The 25,456-nt window shown below is 40.7% G+C and overlaps 1 protein-coding gene across 5 annotated transcripts in view; it reads left to right on the top strand.

Moving 5' to 3' along the window:
- KCNQ5 (potassium voltage-gated channel subfamily Q member 5) overlaps positions 1-25,456 on the top strand; it is a 302,911-nt gene that overhangs the window by 1,238 nt on the left and 276,217 nt on the right. The gene's annotated exons all lie outside the window — the stretch shown is intronic.

The raw sequence follows: 25,456 nt of genomic DNA, 5'->3' as shown, positions 1-25,456 counted from the left end.
CTCCTCCTGTCGCCCTCGTTCTGAAAGAGCCGGTGACTAAAATACACGTCCCGTCGCATCGCTCTGTGGAGAGCGGTACTGTCACCGCGCCGGGAAACTTGTGCCGCTTTACTTACGGAGGCCGGCCTGGGAGAGCTGTGTCAGGGGGACCCGAGACTGTAACTGCCTCAAGTATCCCCAGGGTCAGTGGTGTTCCTTAGCTCATTAGCGAGCCCCTGTTTTTACGGGTTTTGGTAGTAGTCGGGGGAAAGGCCCGACTCAAAAGCCTTTTTTTGGATGGCTGAGCAAGACGTGCAGTACGGTCTGGCCAGCAGTCGTTGCACTGGATCGGGGTCCTGCATGAAAACGCGATAAATTACAGAGGAAGGATGATGTAGGCGTTACCGTGTTGGGGATATAATACAAGGTATTTCTATGTTGGACTACAGAAAATAGATCATAAATAAATCAGAAACTTGCATTGATACACTGTAGGTAACTGTATTTCCATGAGAGTTGCCGGAATCAAGCTAGCGGTTAGAGCAGCTTCAGTAAAAAAGCAACTGTTCCCTAAAAGCTGTTTGATAGCATAAAGAGTGCTCCTCTCCCAGCAGCAGGGGAATCCCCAAATCCTAGTTTAATAAAAGTTTTTATCAGTGAAAAAATAGTTCGCCAAAAGCATGGCAGTCTGCTTAATAAGGTATTTCATGGACAGATATATTTAGTAGATCAAAATTGCCATAGATAACAAGGAGTAGAAACATACTTAATGTTACGCTTTATTCAGTAAAAGGATTTTTGTCCGCTTAGAAGATCTGCTCGTTCTCTCTGTTTTACTGTGCAAATCAACTCTTACAGCTTGAACTTTCTTCTTGGAGGGCATTTATTTGGTACAGTTTGCTGTTTGGGTTCTTACAGGTGTTATCCTGCGGCGTAGATGGATGCAAATTAACGTTGTGAGAATCACCGAGGTATTTACTGGGAATTATCTTACTGCAGTGCCTGAAGTTGCCACACAAAAACCATATATTGTAGTTTTGGACCTTTCTTTTTGAGATCATGGTAAAAACCATTAAAACAAGTAAAGTTCAAGTTGGAAATAAGGTTGACAAGTTGAAACCTCAAAAAAAAAAAAAAAAAGTAAATTTCCAAACAGAGTGAAGTCATGACACAGCAGCACTGTAAACAAGGAAGATTGCCAGCTGCGTTTAGATAATTGCCTGCATAGAAAGAGTGCCAATTTTAATTTTTAATTGCAAATGGCAATTTTGGCAGCTGTAAATGCCAACATTATATCTTTTATCTGAGCAGATCTGTGTGAAAGAGCTTGAAACATTACTGTAATATAAAGGCACCTAGTGATAATACTACCTTGAAGGATCTGTCACTGCTACAGTGTTTAAGGTGCATTTGAAGTTCCATTGGATTTCAATTTGACAGCCATCTTCGTTGCCAGTATATAAACTATTTTAATGTATTTATTTAATTCTGATACAATGACTGCCAGATATTCAGATAATATTTTTGGTGTTTCAGGCTCCATTTTCTCCAGCCACCTGATCAAATACAATTGCATCTTGGAAAACATACTTTCTTACAGAATTAAAAAACAAAACAAAACACCAACTATTTGGAAAAAAAGTCTTGAGACAAGTAGCTTGGAGTTGCAAAGACATTACTAAGTATGTGGATGAGATGTCTGCTCCTACCTCTGATAAGCTATTCTTGACTGCAGTGGAGCCTGTTATAGCTCTGTACTATTTCTGTTACAGGAATGGGCTATCTGGGGTGAGACCTTTTGTCTAGATCATTGGTCTCCTGAAATGAAGCTCACACTGATATGCAGGTTGAAGTAACACTAGGGTGATTTCAGAGTTTCCGTTTAAAGTCTTCGATCTAGAAGTTTGTTTAGGTTTGCCTGTTTGTTTTTGAAATAGGAACTGGGGAATCAGTTACAAATAAGAAAACATCCCTACGGTGATATTTTCATTTCCCATTTCCATAGGGAAAAACACGTTAGAGCTGAGAATTATGTACAGTTCACTCTTCTTTTTTCTTTTTGCCCTTTCAAACAAGAGAAAAATAGACCAACCACTTGAGGAACGAGTGTTGTGACCTACATTCAGAACTCAGTTGGTTAGTTTATTTGTAAATACAAACTTTCCAAATGCTGGAAAAGACAGCTGTTCTGCAAACTTCCGCTACTAGAGGAAGGATTTACTCTTGAGCAAAGGCCTTTGACTTCAGTATAGTTGTGCTGGGGAGTAGAGCCATAAATTACATGTTTCTTGGCTCCTTGTTGTGCACCTCAGTAGCTCTTTACATGGAAGCCCTAGTTAAAAATCTAAGATCTTTCCTGCAGGTTTTTGGAAAACTGCTTTTCAGCTACCACAGTCTTCTGTTCGTAATCATTCAGGAACACTGAAAATATGAACTCTTACAAAATCAGAAAAGAACATTCATACCATTTGTGACTAATGAGTCAGTACGTTAAACTCCTGCTAGTAAAATATTTATGCCACACCACATCACCTACACATGGAGAATGTGTATATTTAACGCATGCGCGCCTACATTAAAATGCTGTGATATTGTAACTTTTCAAAAGCATTGTCTTGGGATGTCATAGGATTTCTTTCTGTTGTTGCTGTTTATTTAGATTATTTTGGGTTGTTTGGTTTGATAAAAATGTATAGATGTTGCCTTAGAATGATCAAAGGGGAGTTCCAGATTTGTTGCAATTTTAACTCTGGGTTTCATCTTCAGTTGTTGTAAGGATTTTGTATTATTTTTATTCTTAACTGACGTTCTGAAAAAGAGATGGCATGAGATGTTCAGAAAAAAATACTGCTCTTTGATACTGTTTATAGTGGTAGGATATAATTAGTTGCATAAGTTTCCTAATTTAATATGTTGGATTTATTTCAGGAATAATAAAGTTTCCGTTTCTTACTGACTTCTTTGTAATATATTCCATGCAAAAGACTTTAACGCTTGTTGTGGGGATGTTCTTCTCTTTACAAAGCCACCACCTTTTGCTCTGGAAGCTTCTGAATCACAAATTGGAGGGCTGGATGCATGCACAAGGACAGTATCACATTGCATGACCTGTACGGATAGGTTTCCACGGGCATCCTCTGTTGGCCATCGCTGGAGACAGAAGATACTATGCTAGATGAATTCAAGAGCCTGTGTGATGTTCTTCTTGTCCTTTGCGTTATTGATGGGAAAAGGCTTAAAAAACAATTTCTGAAAAAAATGTAATGATGTCAGCAAAGATTTAACTAGCCATTTTAGTTTTCCAGATCTGCTGGAAAGGACAGAGCTTACTAATGATCAGATGGCTATTGAACAGCAGCATCTTTGCATGTGAGCTAACAGCGGTGCATCATACTGTGCCATTTGTATAATTAGGGAGGTTCCACATTCTGATTAAAAAAACAATAATGTGCAACAGCCTAAATTCTTGCTTTTTCTCCTACTATCAGAAAGTAGGAGAAATTATTTTCTCTCTTGATTTTACCCATCTCAAGGCATCTAATGAACTAGTTCCAGGTGCTCTGTGGGTAGATCTATGGCTTTCATATTTTCAAGCACCATTTCAGAGTCAGGGTCTGATGTTGTTAGAATAATAATGTATTTTTATATGCTTTAAAAAACAAATAACAGCATGATATTTACAAATAACAAATAATAGGGTTGACAACATAAATGATGTGGCAAAGCAAATCTTATTAGGTACTAAGGAGGTAAAAATTTAGAACTCTTTAACTGTAACACCTAAACTTTAGTAGGCATTTTCTTTCAGGGAGTGACAATGAATGATGGTGGACATTTAGACGCACTTCAGAATAAATCTGCAGCGGTTTGCCACATCTGAGGCAGTCTGTGATTCTATATGTGTGCATATTTCTCATTTAAATGTTATTTGGAAGGGACCTTTGGAAGTTGCCAAATCCAGCTGGAAGATAGACTCTTCCCAGTCGTGTCAGCCGGGCTTTGTCTAGACAGATTTTAAACTTGACTGGGTGGAGGTCCCACCACCTTGCTGGGTAACCTGCAGGTCTGCAACACCCACCTGTTGAAAAAAGAGGGGTTTTGGCATGGGGAGGGAAGGACGGGAGAGCCAACCTGAACCTCCCAAGTTGCAGTTGATGGTCATTGCCCCTTTATGTATCATCTGGCCCTAGCAAGAATTTGTCTTCTTTATCCTTGTAATTTCCCTTCAAGTAGCTGTTGGCTGTTACTAGGTCACCTGTTAGATGACCCTCTTGCCAGACTGAACAATCTCAGCTCCCTCAACTTCTCTATGTAAGATACAAGCTCGAGGCCCCTGACTATCTTTGTTGCTCTCCTGCGTGTCTTCCAGCTTCTGCACATCCCTGTCCAGCTGGGGGGAACCCGACTGGGTGCCATAGTGTGAGGCCACATTGAGTAGAGGAGAAAAATAACTGCTGGCCCCACTCCTCTAACGTAGTTGTATGCTGCTTGCCTTATTTCTGATGAGGACATGCTGTTGGCTTTTACTCTACCTGCTGTGTCCACAGGAATGCCAAGGCTCTTTCTGGTGGGCCTGCCACCCAAGCAGTGGGTTCCCAGCATGTATGGATGCATGGAATTATTCTGCACCAGATGCAAAGCTCTGCTTTTCTCTTAATTGGACTTCATAGGTTGTTATGTTCACGTCCTGTATTTTCTTGTGCTGTCTCAATCACTATACACTGACAAGAGAGGTGGAGATACAACAATATTTAAAACTGCTTGCACTTTCTCTGTGATTGGCAGAGAAGATAAAATGGTCAACAACGCTTCATTCCTCCTCTTTCCTGGTGTTGTTCATGGACAGCAGTCCTCTCCTGGAACCCTGCCACGGGCAATAAATAACATCTAGCTTCTCTTTTTCATTTGGTTTTTGTTGGAGAGCTATTGCCCACCTCAGGATTTTCAGTAGATAAGTATCAGGGATGTTTATCATGTGATGTATACTTACCTTAGTAAAATACTCTTTCACGTTTTATTTTTTCAGGCTTCGTCTACTAAGTTTTCTCATTTGTACTGGCCTTACTTTCTGACTCAAGAGTAGTGATCCAGGGGAAACAATTAATGTGCCGTAAAAATCAAACCTGATCTTCAATGTCCTAGAAAGAAGAGAACAAAAGGCTTTTTTTGAGAGTCACCAAGACCTGGACTGGTGAAAGTTGATGCACATGGACTATATTCTATTTAGCATTAAGTTTATTTCTCAAATGGGATTAGGAATTGTGTATGTGGTTAGGAAGGTGGATAGTATCTTAGATAAGTGTTTGGGTTTCCAATTTTTAAATAAATGTACAACCTTTGCAAGCAGGGTCTTCTCCATCTCTTCCCCATCTTTGAGCAAGAAGTGAGCTAAGAGCTTTCTTTATCTTTTTGCTGTAATTTTTCCCCTCATGCAAAATAATACAATTAGCATTATATTTGGAGGTGAGAGTCCTACCTTAGATCTGTTTTTCTTTGTGTGCCAGTCTTGGGCGTGACATTTCTTGTCTTTCTTACTGAGTGTCTTGCATGATGTGGGGACTCTTGGTGAACTTTCTGTGGCCTCATATGGTGAAAGATGTTGCCTGAAATTATAAATGTTGTCTAGGGGTTGGGCAATCTATGAATAAGTAATGTGGCATTAAATATGTGCTGTTTCAAAGGAGTAGTTGTTTTAGAGGATGAAGAAAGATTTTAGAAAGATTTTAATTGCCTGTGAGACAGTATTTGTGTGACAGATTTTCAGGGTAGGAGCTAGACGATAGCTTAATGAGCTAGAAGCCCTTTTTTTCTTTTTCAAAACTTTTTTAAGCTTCTGTGGTATTTCACTTTTAAAAGCAAAAATAAAAGTCATGATACCTACACACACTTGATGTTCTTTCCATGCTCCAAATCTGACTATATTTTTAATAGCTATGCACCGTGTTTTATTGTTGTTGTTTGTAGCTTAATTAAATTTCCTGAATTGGATGAAAGTACAATTGAACTAATATTTTTGCAATAATTGCAAATAATTTCTAGCATCAACCAAATGGAATACCAATGATCATTCAGTCATTAGTAGTGATTTCCCTATTCACAAGAATAAACATCATTACTATATTTACCAATACTCATAAAAATGCAGTGAATTTTTTCATAAGAGCTTCAGTGGAAAGGAAAAGCACATGGTTTGTAACTTTATTAATCTTTTTATGGATAAAATATATAGAAGGAAAAGCTTTTATTCCTAGACAATGTAAACTCCTGACATTGCAAATAAAGCTCACTGCTGTAAGGTAGTTGTTTCTTAATAATTCAAAGGTAAAACTTAATTGCCAAGTGTTTAATATTTTTATATGGTTCATACTTCCATTACTATAAATGTCTGATGAAAATTAATGAAATTTGCCACTGATTTTAATTGCAGCAAAAGTGAGTCTTCTGTGCCCAGGTCTTCTGCACAGGTGGAGTAGAAAGCATAAATAATACTATCTAATGAAAAATCTTTAACATGTATACATAATAGACATTATTTGCTGCATAGTTCCTAATGATGCAGATGTTTATTCTTAAAGTAAATGTTGCTTTTTCCCTTTGCAAACCATTAACACAACAGAGCATGCATTCTTGGTGCTTTTTAATTAATGCTGGTGTATTGGCATTCACTTCTAAGTATGTGCTATATAAACGATACTGAGTTTGGGGAAACTTGTATTTTTTTCTCCTTTCTTGTTTTCTCTGAAAGATGTTTTTTTAAAGTTTGGTTTACAGATTTCCTGTAAGAGAGCAGATGTAGATTACCCAAGGGATTGCCACTGCAGGTCAGTTAAGGTAGAAAATTCATCAGTTGTACAGTTTATCAATTGCAAAATTAAGCAGTTGCTATGCTCATGTGCAAAGTAAACTTCCTTTGAAGATATTAATTAAAAGTTCAAAGGCCCTACTACAGGTCAGCTGCACTTAATCAAGAAATATTTTCAATTTTCTGTTGAGCATTAGATTTATCTTGTGCTGGCTGTCTGAGTTGCAGTGTAATTGTGTTACAGGAAGCTCAGCAAAATGTTCATCACTTTGGGCACTGAAGTGTAGTCTCCAGCAGTGTCTTCTACTTGAAAGGCTGTGTGATTAGTTCTTAATATGTACAGTCTGATCCAGTGATTCAGAGATGGACACAGTCCTCCAGCTAGACCTATCTGAATTTCTCTGTTTGGCCTTCACCCAAGAAAATCTTCTAACATCAATGTGTGTATTTTGCTTAACAGAGATGGACATAAATATGTATGTAAGCATTTTCTTGAAGAGTGAATGATTTTCAAAGGCATGGAGTAGCTGCAACTTCCTTTCATTATTCTATTGTGCATTCAATGGGTAATTCACTTTTTCTCCCCACTTGTGTAGAATGAAGTTTAACAAATGAATCATGCTCTTAAACTGATTAGAAATAATGAAGAAAGGAAGTTCTGTACCTGCCCACTTCTTGATTTAAGCAATATATTCCTGTTTGCCTTGGCTTCCTTCTTGCTTTGAGACTCCCTAGTTCAACAAAGCAAACATATTACACCTTTCAAGATTTCTGTAGAGTTTTAATTATTTTATTGTAGTCAAACCCGATATCATATGGTAGCAACAAACTGGTGCCAGGAGTCAAATATGACCAAACCAAGAGAGTAAAATCTTTCTGCTTTGAGAAGAAAAAACTGCTACTAAACACATTCAGATGCCTCCCTAGTTCACTAGTGTCGTAGATTGGAGCATCTGCACACACCCTTTTGAGGTCATTCAGTCAGAAATAGCATCTAACTTCTCCTTGGGCATTAAATTTAATTGCTTTGTACGGCCTAAGCTCATCCATAACCATGGTATCTGAGAATTACCCATTAGAAGCAAATGCACGAATCTTCCTCTTCCAGGCTCTCGTGGCAGGAATGCACTTAAAAGTTACTGCTGGGGCCTTTCTAAATAAGCGTAAGGATCCTGACATACTTGAGAGGGCCTTTTGTGGGAAAATTAAGATGAAATATTGTTTTGGATGTGCTTCTGTTAAGTGGTGGGGGTGGAGGGTCACTCATCCTTGGCAGTGAGCTTGGAAATGTAGGTCAGTCTCCCCAGGAAACAAGCCTGCATCAGTAACTGTATCTTTTCAATGGCAAAACTGCCACCTCTTTGGAGAATGACAGGTAATGGTGCAGTCGAAGCTGGCGTGGTGAGGCTGGAGGGGTGTCCGCACTGCAGCTGGGGCTGGCGAGCAGGTGAGGTCCTCTTCCCTTCAGGTGGCTCAGCACCGCAGAAGGGGCATTGCCGTGTCGCCAGGAAATCTTACAGTGAACTCATCAGCTTGAAAAACTCTGACATCCAAGAAAGTTGTGCTGACTGAGGTTAGAAGTAGTCTCCCAAATCGTTAGGAGGAAAGAAATCTCTCTTTCTGTTCTTGTCTCTGTGCAGTTGATATTTTCCTGTAGAGTCGGGTTTTTTCACACTCATCAGATGAACCATTGCCACAGGAAGGAACGCAGTCTTGCTCTTTGCTGCTCTCTGCAAAAGGAGGTGTATAGGTGGCAGGAAATGTAAAGCAGTGTGTGTATGAGGGAATGAGCTACTTGCAGGTATCTGTGCAATGGGGAGGAAAGAAGAGCCTGTGCTGGCAGTTGAAGGGTTTTTCTTAGACCCTTCTGAAGTGCAGTTGGGAGGCAGAACTTCTCATGCCTTTGGCCCCACGTACTTGTTTTTACTAGAAATATTAATCAAAGGTGGTTTTTTTTGAGGAGGTTCTAGTACATTTCCTGTGCAGTATATAGTTAGTTGCAGTAAGTGCGCATGCTCTCAAGTGGTTTATTCAATTGCTAGTCATTTAATCTGTGGAGGTTTCTGTCTTTGAGAAGATGTCCCAACTGCATCTGTAGACTGAAGATGAAGCAGAATTTAAAATAAATGAGGAACAGCTTTGCTAACGTCTGTGGGTGTTGTAAATTTTTATATAATAGAACAGTTCGTTCAAACAGACATATTTCTATCCCCTTAAGCTTAGAAACAATAGATTTCATTTAGTGGTTGGAGATACTGTCTGGAAATAAGTTAGCCTTCCTCAAAGGTCGCACTGACTGCTGACTAAACTCGTGATTTGGCTTCCGCAAATAATCTGTTTAAGAAGTTATTGTAGGCAGTGATGAGGCAGGTGGTGATCCTGAATTATGAATGCTCTTTGGAAGGAATTTTGATTTTCATCCTGAAAATGCTTGTAGACATACTTTTTAGTGGTATTATTAATAGTTTTAGGCACTTACATAGTAGTTAGTTGAAATCATCAAACTGAGCATTGATAAAAGCTCTATCTTTCAATCAGGGATGATGGTGAAAACCCATTTGAATTAGAGACATGTTTATAAAGCTTCTGAATTTATACTTGAGAAATTCTTGTATGGAGGTATGAAGGCCTATCCTGAAATCTTCAAAGCTACTACATTATGTATGTGCGGGCACTCCACATGAGATTTTGCTGTTTGTAGATTCTACGTAGGGAGAGTTATGGTGAGAGCGCTTGTGGAATAGCAGAGGCAGGAGACATTATCTAGGTGGGAACAAAATCATTGAGGTGAGGGAGAATTTATGAATATCTACTGACTGTAACGGTACTTGACTGACACTGAATATTACCTTAAGGTTAGAAATGTGGTTGTCTTATATTAATAATATGTTTTGAATTAACATTTTCCCCCTTTTATTATCTGCTTTCTGTAGAGAGAAAGCTGAAGTACCAGTGTGAATCAATTTATCGGATTTATATATAAATAAAACATGGTATTGGTCTTTATATTTTTCTTCTATTGAGGTCCTGACCCTGTGTGCTGACCTGAGGAAATAATCAGTAATGTTTTTACTACAACATGAAAATTTTATTCACTACCTGATCGCTTTTCCTTTGGTAAATATTTGTGTATTTGAGGGTTGGGGGTGTGCGTGCACGTGTTCTGGTAGCTAAAGTGAAGAAGAATCTGCTGACTTTTTATTCAAGTCCAGCAATGACCAGGTTTCCCTTTAGATTTAAAGTCATAGCTTTCAGTGTTTTTCTGTTTTTTCTGTTGGTATGGTGAATAGCAGCACGATCCATATGTGCAAGATAAAGCTGCCCAGCGGGCTGTAGAAGATAAAATCTCCTCTAGGCTGCGGCTGATCTTGGCAATGGTTCTTGTCGGCTGAACTTGTCGGGGGGTAACAATCGCTGTGCCATCTGCACCCTCCTCTCTCTCCTTGCTGAGGTTGAGCCTCAGCTGGTTTATTCCTATCTGGGTCCTTTCTCTGATGGAGCTTTGGTCACTTTTTAGCTGCTCTTGTGGGTCGTTTGATGGGAAGGAGTTGAAGCTGGGTCAGCACAGTGCAGCCCAATCTCTGACCTCCAGCAAGCCTACACTTAGACTTGGAGGAAAACCTGAGGAGGTGCATCTGAAATTCTAGTACTTCTGAATACCCTTTAGCTCGGTGAGAAATGCAGTCCTCAGGGACTTTTTCTGCAGGAAGGAATTCAGTCAGTTTTATTCCTGTCCAGGGAATTTCTTCTCGAAACCATAGCTGAGTTAATGATATCCATAAAATATCAAAGACATCTAAAAATATGATAATATTAGATTAAATGTTGTTATTGCTGCTCTTCATTAATGGGAAGGCTGGAGCTGAAGTAGCTGTACCAAACTGAAGTGCGATATCACACCAGTAAGTGTCAGAAGAGAAGTATTTACTTGGAAAAATCCTTTGTATGATTTTGCTTTCCCCTATTTTTTCATCTGCCCATATCTGTAAATTACCTCACTGCAATGAAAGGTCATGGCATTCTTTTTGGCTTACTTTTATCACCAGTTTTAGGAGTTAATCATAAATAATATAATGGATAGTGACTGAAAACTTGGATATATTAAAGACAGCACAGATAGTGACATTTCAGATATGATCTGTATCTGGAAGGTAAAATTACCTAGCAGAGTGCTCAATATTTAAGAAATACGATTTTATGAAATTTTGATTATGTTTTTCAGGTTTATTAATCCCTGGCAAAATCAGGTGCTTCTCTGTCTTGAATGCAAAAGAAGCAAATCTTTGTGAAATAAGACTAAAATGAAAACGATCCTGGATGAAAATGTGAACAGTTGTAAAGATTTTGAAATAATTTAGAGACGAGTCAGTCAAGAGGTCTGAACTGTACTTTGATTTTGGGAATGGGATAGGTATATTAGGGAGGTCTACTCATCTCCCAGTACCTACATTTAGCATCCTGCAATGAACCAGTGTTTACCTTTATCACAGTCCGGCATGTATCACAGAACCGTGTCTTATGAACACAGAGGATATCTGTTGTATAAAGTATGTTGCAATGGCAACAGAGTTCTTTCAGCCTCGTCTTTAAACGTGATGTGGATACATGGATACATGTGGATACGTGATGTTGGCAGGTTATGCTGTTCCAAGTATGGATCTATGGATTAATTTCAAACTGAGGGCTGCCTTGCCTACCTCTAGAGGGTGTGCAGGTGACGGCAACAAATCACTACACATACAGTTCATACTGCTTTCTGGCAGGAGGATAAAACTGGTATCTTGCAATTTAGCCCTGGGAATTGCTGGTTACATGTTCTAAAAAAATCATTAACATTTTTAGTTTTATTAAAAGCAATGATTAATGCAGAATACTGGAAAATTGTTAGCAATACCTGTTAGAAATACTGTTAGAAAATTGTCAGAATACCTTGTGAAAATGATGGCACACCCAGCCACAGCTCTGCAGATTGTCATTCACTAATCCGCAAACTTCTTCATGTAACAAATGCAGGAGATGCAACTTCATGATTAAGTAATACCAAGTATTTGTATCAGTTTTGTTCTTGGGTGTGCTAGTTACCTAGCTAGCTATCTGTCAGTGTCTTAGATGCTTTGCAAACAGTGAAAAATCTTTTGTGTCTTTTCTCTTAGAATAGTATGGAAAGGCAACACAATGGCATTGGTCAGCATCGTAGGCAAGAGTGTCAATTCTCCCCCTACTTCTTTCTAAATTACCACAGACAATAGTGTCAGCATCTTTTATTCAGGATGGTAAGCCAGGCATCATTGTTGAGATGGACCTTTGTCATTCCTAATGTGATTTCTGTCTACCTAATATCTCAAAGGTATGACCTATCTGTCGCCACAGCTCACACTCAGTCAAACTCTTAGTATTTCAGTCCTTGCAACCTCCCTCTGTCTGGACTCATCAGTATGTTCTGAGTGCTCATCCCTGTGACTGTATAACCCCTGCCCCTCAGCCCGGGGAGAAAGTTATTTCTCAATAGTTGTAAAAAGCATCTGGCTAGTTAATTTTTTTAAATTACATTTATAACTGAGTAATGAAAACAGAAAGTCAACTTTGCATGATTCATTAAGTGGCAAAAAAGAACAAATGAAACTTCCTTTTTGCTGGGTCTGACAACCCCAGCAGCATGTGATAGCAATGCTGTTCATTCAACAGTAAACTACTGACAGCAGAAGACTAACATGGGTGCATTTCGAACTTGCTGCAGCTAAACTCAACTTCAGTAAACCTGTAACTAAAACTGTGGTGTATTTTTTTTCCAGTTGCTTTTTGAATGTGAGACTTACTTTGGCAGATACTGAGCTGTTACATTAGCTGGGAATTTCACTGTGTGATGATTTTATGAATGTTACATATCACGTGGTTAATGAGAGCTTTCTTCCTGCATTATTTGGCTTTGTCTGAAGATACTAAGTTAGAGAAATGGATGACTGGTGGAAGAAGAAGCAGAATGGCAATGCAGCTTCCCAGCATGTGGCAGGGATACCAGGATGCAGATGAATTAATGGTGGTAAAGATACACCTAGTCTTACAACTTTTTCTGAGGCTGGGAGCTAAAAAACCAGCAGATACTAAGTGGCTGATAAAGACTAGTAAGAACACGGGGAAAACAGTCAATGGGATGCCCTGGGAGAATAGATTGATATCAGTCTCACAGGTTCTTTGAAACAGGTTGTTGTCAATATCCTAGGGCTTGACAAACTTTGAGAAAGGTAGACATGAATTGGAGTAGTTTGTTCGGTTTAAGGTATGTTTTTATGAAGCTGCTTCTCTCAAAACAGTCTTCTGCATCAGCATACTTTTGCAGTCTGTAGTATGGAATGAGGATGGATGTAATGCTCTTGAGCTAGTTTAATTAATTTCAACTAATCATATCACTGTGATATGATCACTGTGTCTTTTGGGACATTCTACCCAACTTCTAACGCCTTGTATAAATTTTGCACAAGTTCTTCAAAACCAGAAGTAATAAAGAATATTTTGTTTGTGACCTAGGATGGAACAGCAATTCAGATCTTTGCAACTAAAAGTCTTAAATAGATTTTCTATCTTACCATCTAACCTCTAGATGACAGGTGTTTAAAATTGAAATATATTGTGTCTAGGTAGGCTGAGTCCACTGTGTCTGCTGTTTCGGTTCTACATTGGATCATTCAGTACATTGTGTTCATTAAAATAGACCCTAGAATTTGTTACACACACACACACACGCTCTGAAGTCTTCTGGTAGTCTTTTGTGTGTGCCTTTGCAGTGCCTCAGAGAACGTGCTGGGAAAGCTAGAAATGTATGTTCTTTCTGTTCACACAGCCATAGCAAACCAAAGAGAACCCACACGTTCCTGAAACCTCACCCTTCCTCATGTTGACACCTTTGTCTTCCCCAAAGACAAAGCAAATAAGATTGTCAGCTCTTTTATCCTGAGAGGGGGGAAAAAAAAAAACCAACACAGCACTGGAAAAGCACGGTTATTCCTTTTTTTTATGTGGACAGTCATGGCAAGCTTTTGAGTCTGAATTGAAGTGTTTCTAGATTCTTTTTTCCAGTGGAAGGGTGAAGAAAAGCTTCTTTTTCTTCTTAGCAGATTTCAGGTGTTTTCTAAAAAGCCACTCAAAATAAAGACATTAGACTTCCCTTTGAGTGGCTTTTTAGCTACTCTGCCAGTCAATTTTTTCTTCTTTTGGTTGTGCCCAGTTGGTTTCCTAAGGGACTAATGATCTTTTCCTACCCCTGTGCTCTCTGATTAACTCAAGTCCTCCCTCAGAGGACCATGGAACTGGAACCTAAGGGCTTGTTAATGGTCACCCTTGTAAGAGGATCCCGTGGACATTGCTGAGGGGTGAAAAGAGCATAGCTTTTATCACAGTGGTTTATTTCCTTTGAAATTTCAGCACCAATGTGACATTCAGCTCACACTGTTTTGGGCTTTCAGAAAACTCTTTGATGCATTCAAGCATGTAGATATTTACAGATATATATATATATGAAAATGCTGACATACATTGCTGTCCCTGTTAATAAAAGCAGAGAACATGATGTATCTTTTGTTGAATCAAACACTAGTACTTTTGGATAGAGAAGTCTTTAGCAGGTACAGATGGCAGGCCAAATCCTGAAGCTGTTTACTAACCATTAATTCCAGCCTCAATCCAGAAACTCTTACTCAAGCAAAATACCAGTGAAGTAATAGGATGCTTTATCTTCGTATTCTTGTATTTTCTGAGAGTGCTGTGTAATTTAAAGAAAACTCTACTTCAGGTTTCTGTCAGCACTGTCATTGCTGTCTTGTGCAGCATCACGAGTGATCGCTTGTGCTGCGTGAACTGTGGTATGTTATATGGTAAATCACCTGCAGCTGCAATGGATCACAATATGCTGTAGACAATGGTTTTAGATCTTTGCTTTAACCATTTACAATGAATAACAGAGACTGTAAGTGGCAAAATACTTTTCCTTGAAAAGTGGTCATTAAAATACTGCAAAAGTAGCCATAGAGTTTGGAAAATGATATGGTACAAAATAACGTATTTTGCTACATACAGTTTTATTAATTTCTGAAAAATATTGTTCTCTTGCAGGCATGGAAATCTGGATATGTTCCTAATCTAAAATCAATAGGAGATACTTCAGTTGTTCAAATAGCTCTTAAACATATTTTAGTTTGATAGCTGATTGTATATTATGTTTGCAGCCTTTGTGCAAAGCAGTGTTTAATAGCAGAGTTTGCTTCATAATGAATATAGATTAAGACTGTTCTTTATATTATCAATCTAAAAAACCCCATGTATTCATATAATGCAGTTGATGTTAAGTTGCCACATTGCTTGGAATTTATTGCCACATTCCTTGATACAGCTATCAACTAAAAGAATTCCTTGCAACTCAAACTCAAAACTTATCACTTCCCATTTAGAAAATGATCTTACAAGTTAGTCAAATGACTGGATTAGTGAGGTTATAATGGTTCTGTGGAAAAGCAGCTATCAATGGAAAGTTCTCGGTATTGGCATGGATCACTTACTGATTTCTCCTTTAATGGTTTCTCCTTCCCTGGCAGTTGGACTAGATGATCGTTGTAGGTCCCTTCCAAATGAAATATTCTATTCTATTCTATTCTAATAGGTCCCTTCCAACTGAAATATTCTATTCTATTCTATTCTATTCTATTCTATTCTATTCTATTCTATTCTATTCTATCCTTCTCCTCTCCTCTCCTCTCCTCTCCTCTCCTCTCCTCTCCTCTCCTCTCCTCTCCTCTCCTCTCCTCTCCTCTCCTCTCCTCTCCTCTCCTCTCCTCTCCTCTCCTCTCCTCTCCTCTCCTCTCCTCTCCTCTCCTCTCCTCTCCTCTCCTCTCCTCTCCTCTCCTCTCCTCTCCTCTCCTCTCCTCTCCTCTGTCCCTTCCAACTGAAATAGTCTCTACTATTCTCTTCTGTTCTGTTCTAATAGGGCAATGAAGCTGGTGAAGGGTCTGGAGCACAAGTCTTATGAGGAGCGGCTGAGAGAGCTGGGGTTGTTCAGTCTGGAGAAGAGGAGGCTGAGGGGAGACCTTATTGCTCTCTACAACTACCTGAAAGGGGGTTGTAGAGAGGTGGGTGCTGGTCTCATCTCCCAGGTGACAAGTGACAGGACAAGAGGAAATGGCCTCAGGTTGCGCCAGGGGAGGTTTAGACTGGATATTAGGAAAAATTTCTTCACTGAAAGGGTTGTCAGGCATTGGAACAGGCTGCCCAGGGAGATGGTGGAGTCACCATCCCTGGAGGTATTTAAAAGACATGTGGATGAGGCGCTTAGGGACATGGCTTAGTGGTGGACTTGGCAGTGTTAGGTTAACGGTTGGACTTGATGATCTTAAAGGTCTTTTCCAACCTAAATGATTCTATGATTCCATGATTCTGTAATTGCTGTCATCTTTGTCTATGTAGGCAGTGGTTATCAATGACTGTAAGTGCATTTTAGTTCTCAGCCCCATTCTCTTACTGTCATGATTAATTTTTAACTTCCATGAAATTTAGGCAGAAAATATGTGAGGATTAATCTACTATTTTGTTTCGTGCTTTGTCTAGCAACTTTGTGTAAGTTGCTAATTATTAATGTCAACCTTGGGGCAAGAAAACAAATATCCTAACATTCTCATGATGAAATACATTTTCTTTTGAAGTCTGGGACCAGATTTGGTCCAGTTGATTTACATAATTTACTTGCATAGCACTGTGAAAAAGAAAGAGTAAACTAAAACAGCTCAACTGCACCCTTCATCATAGAGATGTTCCAGAGTGAAGAGACCTGGACAAACATGGGTTTTTTGGGCTCATCTGATCAATTGCCCACCTGTTCTGGACCACTTCCAAGTACAGCACTAGAGCTTATCTTTTTAGCTTAAGGTTAATGACAAAGTCTCAGCATGAGTTGCTAGTTAAGTCTGGTTTTGTACCAGTTCCATGTTTGTCAGAGACATTAAAGGAATTAAATCTGGCTGGAAGAGTCTGTCTACAGAAAGGGATGATTGTCAAGTGAAAAAACTTGCATTTTTAAAGGTTTAAAAAGGTGGTAGATAACAGTTGGCAATCAAAAATATCACTGCTTTAGTGTACTTATCCTCATTTTGTGTTTAATCCTGTTCCGTAACATTCAGTTTAGAATAGTTGGTCCTCTGACTCAAATTGCGTAAAGTCACAGTTGTGATGATACTCTCGGCAGTACCGGGGACAACTACTACTTTGAAACTGTTTCCTGTTGTGATCTTCTTCCTTGCAGCGTGGTGTATGCTGATACGTTGCAACTTGCAGCTTGCGGTGTGTTATTGCTTAATTTAACCATAGCTTGCATTTCTTATGGTTTGATTGGTTGGCAAAGCATGCAGAAATTCTGAGTCAGATACACCTATTGCTGTATGCCCAGTGTAATTAGGTGCAGCCCTGAAGCAACACGTTTTGTGCAACTTTCCAGGCACAGAAAATGCAGAAATACAAGGGATGGTTTAAAAATTGTTTGGAAAAAAATAATGCCATTTATCTGTGAATTATGATTGTATTGTTCTGATGAGTCTCTTGGCAAAGATGAGATTCTGCTTTTTTTTTTTTTTCTTTTTTCTTTCTGCTTTTTTTTTTCTTTTAATAATTATAACTTTGATACATATGAAATATGCCAGATGCACATTCCTGGAAATGTAGGTGTCCTGTATAACCTCAGACTGGCTATATAGAACCAGCATTGTCATTAAATTCCACAAATTTCTGTTTTCTATAGCCCTGTCCTGGGGCATTGCTGTTGAAAGTGAGTTTTGTTTCTGTAGCTTGTGTAGCCTGGTTTGCATGACCAGCCTGCTAAGAAGTGCCTAATTAGTGGTACTGCAGTTGGGTGCATAGTGCTGATTGAAAACAGGGCTGAAACCAGCAGTTTATATTCCAGGGAACACAGGAATTATTCACTGCTGATAATTTTTGGCTCCTAACAATTGGGTTTGAATCTGTCACTAGGAGAAGGAAGCAGTTCAACTATAATTGTCTTACTGAAAAAGGAAAATTATCTGAGAAATGTTTCTGTATATTTGAAGGCTAAGATTCTATTGAACAGATAAGTGTTAACTGCATCAAACATGATTACGTGCCTAATTGCTTGTGTGTAAATAATGGAGTAAAATCCTTATGGGTAGCAATTGAGACACACCTGGGAGCAATTAAGTACAGCAGTATATAATATCGGTTTCCTTGAAATACAAGAAATATATCAATACTTATGGCACAAAATTGCACACCTCCATGTACTGAAAATATTGCCTCCTAAGAGAACCAGGTAGAATTTAAAGCAATAGGGAAAAAATTCCATTTGTTACGCACTATTTTAAAGGAGCCCAGAATCTACTTTTAGTCTTTCTTTAGTTTTACCTTTTGAGGTCTGCCATTGTTTTATCTGCTTCATTCTACCCTTGGCTGAGAGACAGCATGGTTTTCTCTGGGAGGTACCAATAAATGTCTACCAACGTGTGGCTGCGTGGGAAAGCTGGCGTGCTTTTTGGTGCTGTTAGGCTGGTGGTCTGCTGTAGTTGTGATAGTTACTTCAAATCTGGGTAGTCAGTCTTGAAGTCTGTAGTGGTGTGAATACTAGGTTTGGATCACTATTTTTTTATATTTATGGTTAGTTAGGCTTTTTCCCTGTTGTGTATCTTCATTTATTTATTTTTTAAATATATGGTCTTTTGAGTCTTGTTTATTTCCCCTACTAAAAATCCGTTGCATGTGAATTTTTTTTCTGTGAAACCTTACCTTAAGATTAAAAATACTCCATTTAAAATGTACACATTGCAAAATTGTATTAAATAGTTAAGACTAGATTATTCAGTTTCTTTTATTTAAAACACTTTTTATAATCCAGCTAAGTAGATAATAATGGTAAATGCATTCCCTAAAATTCCGGTAAATAGCATGGACAACATCTTGAATTACCAAGAGAGGAAAAATGAAGTTACATTGGAGAAGCAAAGAGTAGAAATATAAAGCCACAGCTGAAATTTTGGGAAATTGCTGTGGCAATTTTGGTTTATTTTTAAAAAGGGAGGAAATAATTTTTATAAAGATACCCTTCTAAAACCCATGCACAGTAATTTTTAAAAAATAGTATAGATGTGAATGAGCATTTATCCCTTGCTGCATAGCTTTTGAAACTTTGGCATTTATTCTGTGTTTTAACCTTTCCCTTCCTTTCTATGATGTTGTTTCTTTCTTTTGACCTAGCAGCCATACACTGGATAGGTGCGCCAGTGCAATGGGAGCATATTTAACTATTACTTAATGTATATGCTGGTTTATTCTTCATGCTAAATGCATAACAGAAGTACCACCAAGCAAATCAATTCCAACAAATGGCAGACCCACCTTAACATGCGCCCGTACAATGGACTTAGAGCTTTTATACATAAGTTAGTACCTACTTCTACTCCTCCAGAACTGCAAAATTATGTGAAAAGGTTGATGAGTCTGTTTGGGCTGGTTTCTGAAACGTGGTGAGCGGGGGCGCTTTGCTTTAAATCCGTAGGAGTTATGTGTGTAAGCACGTATTTCACCTTTTTTTAGACTTAGACTTCTCTGTTCTTGGTAATACTTTCAGCTTGCATCTTAGTGTTTTCCAGGGCTTCTGCTGTAAGGGAGCCAAGGACTGTGCACCAGTGCCCTGCGGCAGAGCTTAATAACCAGCATCCCAGCTGGCTGCAGCCCGTAACCAGGCTTGCACTGCACAAGCACCAAAGAGACTCGCTTTTGCCTTTACTGTTATCAAGGGCCCAGGTCTTATCCCTCGTTGCTGCAAACATAGCTCTATACTGTAGAATGATCAATATTTGCAAACCTTTAATGAGACAGCTGCAGCATCGTCATGCTAGCTGCTCCAGGCTCCACCTTTCATCCCACTAGAGATGCAGACGTCCCAGAAGGATCCAACTAAAATGAGATGTTAGTCTTCCATATAGAATCATAGCATCATAGAATAGTTTGGGTCCCTTGGAAGGGACCCTTAAAGGTCATCTAGTCCAACCCCCCTGCAATGAGCAGAGACATCTTCAACTGGATCAGGTTGCTCAGAGCCCCGTCCAACTTGACCTTGAATGTTTCCAGGGATGGGAATCTACCATCTCTCTGGGCAACCCGTATATTATTTGCTTACTTTTACCTGAAGCCTCGTATATCTAAACAATATTTTAGAAGTGTATTGTGTCCCCTAGCACACATTAAAAAAAGGTGAGTGACTCTCTTCATATGTATTTCTCCATGTATATTTAATTATAATTTTTCTACCTTGATATGTTTTTTTTAAAGACCTCTAATCAAAGCGAGCAGTTCAGATACCAAATGCAGCATTTGTGGACTTTATATGAATGTACGAAATGTTTGGACTGATAAGTAATGAGTGTAGTAGTATTTTTGTGTTTAGTAGTATGATGTAGTTTTTTTAACCTGTTTATTTTTATCTGTGCCTGAAATACTTTTAAGATAAAGAAGCCTTTTTGTTATGTGACTAATCAGAGGATAATTCAAAGCAAAGTTGCTGTTACGAGTTAGAAATATTCTTCAGGTTGTTTAACGTTTCACAACTCCTTGTTGAGAGAATGCAAATGAAGCAAGCCGGTAAGTGAAGACAAGTTGATGTTACACTCTGGTGTTGCTTCTTTTAAATTTGGCTTAAGGCATAAAATAACAGCTTGAGAAGCCAGTGCAACAACCACTAACTTTTATGATTCATTTAAAGTAGTCACATTTTTAAGCATGAAGGAGCTTTTTGAGGCTATGCGCTTGATATAAAAAAAATTCATAGGAAAATGTGCCCTTAAATGCACTTATGTTTTTCTGCCAGGTGCTGCTGTAACAGTAGTGCGGATTTCTTGGATCAGGAAAATAACCTAAAAGCTGTAGGGGTTTTTTATGTTATGTTATGAAATACCAATCAAGCATCATTCAAGCATTGAGTTCTGGGAAAATAATATGTTTGTTTGGCAACTTCTGTTAGTCCTAACCTCACTAATCTCCGTTAGTAGTTGTTTCTAGAGGAGAACCACAAGGAAGTGCCGCAGGAACCTGTTGATAGTGCTGCAGTTCTAGGTGCGAGAGGCAGATGGCTGACGACTCTCCATACCGCTTTGCTTTGCATGCCTGCCCACCAGTCTGTCCTGCTATCTGCCTGCCTCCTCAGCTCCCTGCGCTTGCCATCTTCCATCTGTATTTTCTTAGTGGACCTCTGTAGGCAAGTTGAAGGGAAGCCCACTGAGCAGAGACATCCTTGAGTTTGGTAGCTGGGCATTCGGAGATCCTACCACATTCCTGTGTACTTTTCAAAAATTAAATAATTTACGGAAGATTCTGCACTTAATATTTCTCCTTATTAAATTCAGAATTGAAAAATATTTGGAGATTTTTTTTTTATTTCTGTGAGAATGTTTATGTCTAATCCAGATCTTGAATATTTTGTAGTTTTAATTAACGTCTAAATGTTTTGATTCAAATGAAAATATGCAACATGCTGGAAACAGACTGACCCAGACCATTTCCATAGTGTCTGTGTTTGATCTGTGGGGAACGTTCACTACGGAGTGGCTTGGAGCTCCTTGATAACCTGCTACCCAAAGTTTCAGGGTGAGAATAAAAAAGGTAGTTGATACCCTGTAGCATGATTCTTCCCTTGTTGCTCCTAATGATCCCCACTCTCTACACCATTGATGGTTTTGGGCTACCATGTGGACTGTGCAGGTTAATTTTTGTAACATGCAAGGCATGCAGAACGTATTGAAATTCAGAGTTGTTGAGGCCCTCAACGTTCCTGGAAGTGCCAGGCAAATGCAGAGCAAACCCTGTTGCTGGGCTTGGCAGGACGTGGGCATCGCGGGGAGCCCGCTCATCAGCAAACAGGTATTTCTGCTGCGACTTTTACTGCAACTGAAAAGCAGTTATCACCATGCGTTTTGCAAAGGTGTTTGGCAGCCACACAACTTGCCTCATGTTTATTGACTGATTCCAAGACAATATTGATTACTCTTTTCTCCAAGTCCCATTCCTTGCATATAAAGTTAGCAATTAAAAACATGCAAGAGATGCTGGGTGAGTGGAGAATGAGTGTGATTTTAATTAACAGGTAGCACCAAAACCACCAGAATTAATAAAAACTGGAATTACATTTCTGTATTTATTTCCTGTTTTGGTGCCTTAAGATGATCAGAGCTCAGTCTGACGCTTTTTCTTCCGCTGTGGCATGTTGCAGGTTTCTTTCCTGTGCCTTTCTGATGTGCAGTGAGAGCTGTGTCACATGCTGCACCTTTTCTTTGGCACAGGATTTGCACATAGTTTCTTTCCTCTGCCAGGTCACTTATTTTCATTAAATATGTAAGAAAGAAACATTTTTGTGAATTCCCCCCTCTGTCAAGTCTGATTGGTTTTTTTGACCATGGGGCGGTTTACACAGCACCAGGCCTGCTGGCAGGAGATGGAGTTCAACTATCCCCAAGGGGGAAAAGGATTCTCGCTTATGAGTTGGCGAGCCTCATCGAGAGGGCTTTAAACTAGATTCGAAGGGGGAAGGGGATGAAACGAGGCTGCCTAGAGATGAGCCTAGGGGTGGCGTGCCGATGTTGGGGGCGAAATCGATAGCCCAGCTCAAGAGCATCTACTGCAGTGCACGCAGCATGGGCAGCAAACAGGAGGAGCTGGAAGCCATTGTGCAGCAGGACAGCTATGATGTAGTCACCATCACAGAAACATGGTGGGACGATTCACATGATTGCAGTGCTGCAACAGATGGCTATAAGCTCTTCAGAAGGGACAGGCAAGGAAGGAGAGGACTTGGATTGGCTCTGTATGTTAGGGAGTGTTTTGATTGTATAGAGCTCAATGATTGTGGTGACAAGCTCGAGTGCTTATGGGTACGGATGAGGGGGAAGGCAAACAAGGCAGATATACTGCTGGGTGTCTGTTATAGACCACCCAACCAGGATGAAGAAGCTGACGAAGTGTTCTACAAGCAACTGGCAGAAGTCTCACAATTGCAAGCCCTTGTTCTTGTGGGGGACTTCAACGAGAGGAAACAGTCCTGGAGGTTCCTGGAGTGTGTGGAAGATAACTTCCTGACATAGCTGGTGAGTGAGCCTACCAGGGCAGGTGCTCTGCTTGACCTGCGGTTTATGAACAGAGAAAGACTGGTAGGAGAAGTGATGGTCAGAGGCCGTCTTGGGCTTAGCGACCATGAAATGATAGAGTTCTCAATTCTTGGTGAAGTAAGGAGGGGGTCAGCAAAACCACTACAATGGACTTCCAGAGGGCAGACTTCGGCTTGTTCAGGACACTGGTTGAGAGGGTCCCTTGGGAGATGGTCCTGAAGGGCAAAGGGGTCCAGGAAGGCTGGATGTTCTTCAAGAAGGAAATCTTAAAGGTGCAGGAGCAGGCAGTCCCCATGTGCTATAAGAAGAGCCGGCGGGGAAGACAACCAGCCTGGCTGAACGGGGAGCTTTTGCTGGTACTCAGGAAAAACAGGAGAGTTTATCACCTTTGGAAGAAGGGGCAGGCAACTGCAGAAGAGTACAAGGATCTCGTTAGGTCATGCAGAGAGGGAATTAGGAAGGCAAAAGCCCAGCTAGAGCTCAATCTGGCCATGGTCGTAAGGGATAACAAAAAATGTTTTTACAAATATATTAACAACAAGAGAGCCAAAGAGAATCTCCATCCTTCATTGCATGCAGGGGGGAACATTGTCACCAAGGATGAGGGAAAAGCTGAGGTACTTAATGCCTTCTTTGCCTCAGTCTTTAACAGCCACACCAGGTATCCTCAGGGTATTCAGCTCCCTGAGCTGGAAGACAAGGATGGAGAGCAAAATAAACTCCCCATGACCCAGGAGGAAGCAGTTAACCACCTGCTATGCCACCTGGACTCTCACAAGTTTGTGGGGCCTGATGGCATCCACCCAAGAGCACTGAGGGAGCTGGCGGAGGAGCTTGCCAAGCCATTCTCCATCATTTATCAACAGTCCTGGTTAACGGGGGAGGTCCCAGATGACTGGAGACTTGCCAACGTGACTCCCATCGACAAGAAGGGCCGGAAGGAGGATCCGGGGAACTACAGGCCTGTCAGCCTGACCTCGGTGCTGGGCAAGATTATGGAGGGGATCATCCTGAGGGCACTCACATTGCACGTGCAGGACAGCCAAGGGATGAGGCCCAGCCAGCACGGGTTCATGAGGGGCAGGTCCTGCTTGACCAACCTGATCTCCTTCTATGACCAGGTGACCCGCCGAGGGGATGAGGGGAAGGCTGCGGATGTTGTCTGCCTGGACTTCAGTAAAGCCTTCGACACTGTCTCCCATAGTATTCTCCTGGAGAAGCTGGCGAATCTTGGCTCAGACAGGTGCACTCTTGGCTGGGTAAAAAACTGGCTGGATGGCCGAGCCCAGAGAGTTGTGGTGAATGGAGTGAAATCCAGTTGGTGGCCGGTCACAAGTGGTGTCCCCCAGGGCTCAGTGTTGGGACCGGTCTTGTTTAATATTTTTATCGATGATCTGGATGAGGGGATTGAGTGCACCCTCAGTAAGTGTGCAGATGACACCAAGTTGGGCAGGAGTGTTGATCTGCTTGAGGGTAGGAAGGCTCTGCAGAGGGATCTGGACAGGCTGGATCGATGGGCCGAGGCCAATTGTATGAGGTTTAATAAGGCCAAGTGCCGGGTTCTGCACTTGGGTCACAACAACCCCATGCAACGCTACAGGCTTGGGGACGAGTGGCTGGAAAGCTGCCCTGCAGAAAAGGACCTGGGGGTGTTGATTGACAGCCGGCTGAAGATGAGCCAGCAGTGTGCCCAGGTGGCCAAGAAGGCCAACAGCATCCTGGCCTGTATCAGAAATAGTGTGGCCAGCAGGAGTAGGGAGGTGATCGTGCCCCTGTACTCGGCGCTGGTGATGCCGCACCTCGAATGCTGTGTTCAGTTGTGGGCCCCTCACTACAAGAAGGACACTGAGGTGCTGGAGCATGTCCAGAGAAGGGCGACGAAGCTGGTGAGGGGTCTGGAGCACAAGTCTGATGAGGAGCGGCTGAGGGAACTGGTGTTGTTCAGTCTGCAGAAGAGGAAGCTCAGAGGAGACCTTATCGGTCTCTACAATTACCTGAAAGGAGGTTGCAGAGGGGTGGCTGTTGGTCTCTTCTCCCAAGTGACAAGTGATAGGACAAGAGGAAATGGCCTCAAGTTGCACCAGGGGAGGTTTACACTGGATATTAGGAAAAATTTCTTTACTGAGAGAGTGGTGAAGCAGTGGAACAGGCTGCCCAGGGAGGTGGTGGAGTCACCATCCCTGGAGGTGTTCAAGGAATGTATGGACGTGGCATTGTGGGACATGGTTTAGTGGGCATGGTGGTGTTGGGTTGATGGTTGGACTTGATGATCTTACAGGTCTTTTCCAACCTTAATGATTCTATGATTCTGTGAAATCAGCTACTGTGTTCAAAAGTCATTTTGCGTTGAGGGGAGGCTGGAGCGGATGAGCATGCACACCACACGAGCATGCAGAATTCTTGTTTCTGTAACAATCCGGCTGCAATCCCACTGCTAGCCTATCTGCTACTGAAGAGGACTAAACTGACTGTATTCCCAGAAGCGTCACTAACAGTTCAAGACTACATGGCATTT

This window comes from Gavia stellata, chromosome 2, assembly GCF_030936135.1.
Source record: "Gavia stellata isolate bGavSte3 chromosome 2, bGavSte3.hap2, whole genome shotgun sequence".
In the NCBI taxonomy this organism is placed as follows: Eukaryota; Metazoa; Chordata; class Aves; order Gaviiformes; family Gaviidae; genus Gavia; species Gavia stellata.
Note: the sequence above shows the minus strand (reverse complement) of the source record. Positions and strands in the feature narration are given on the sequence as shown.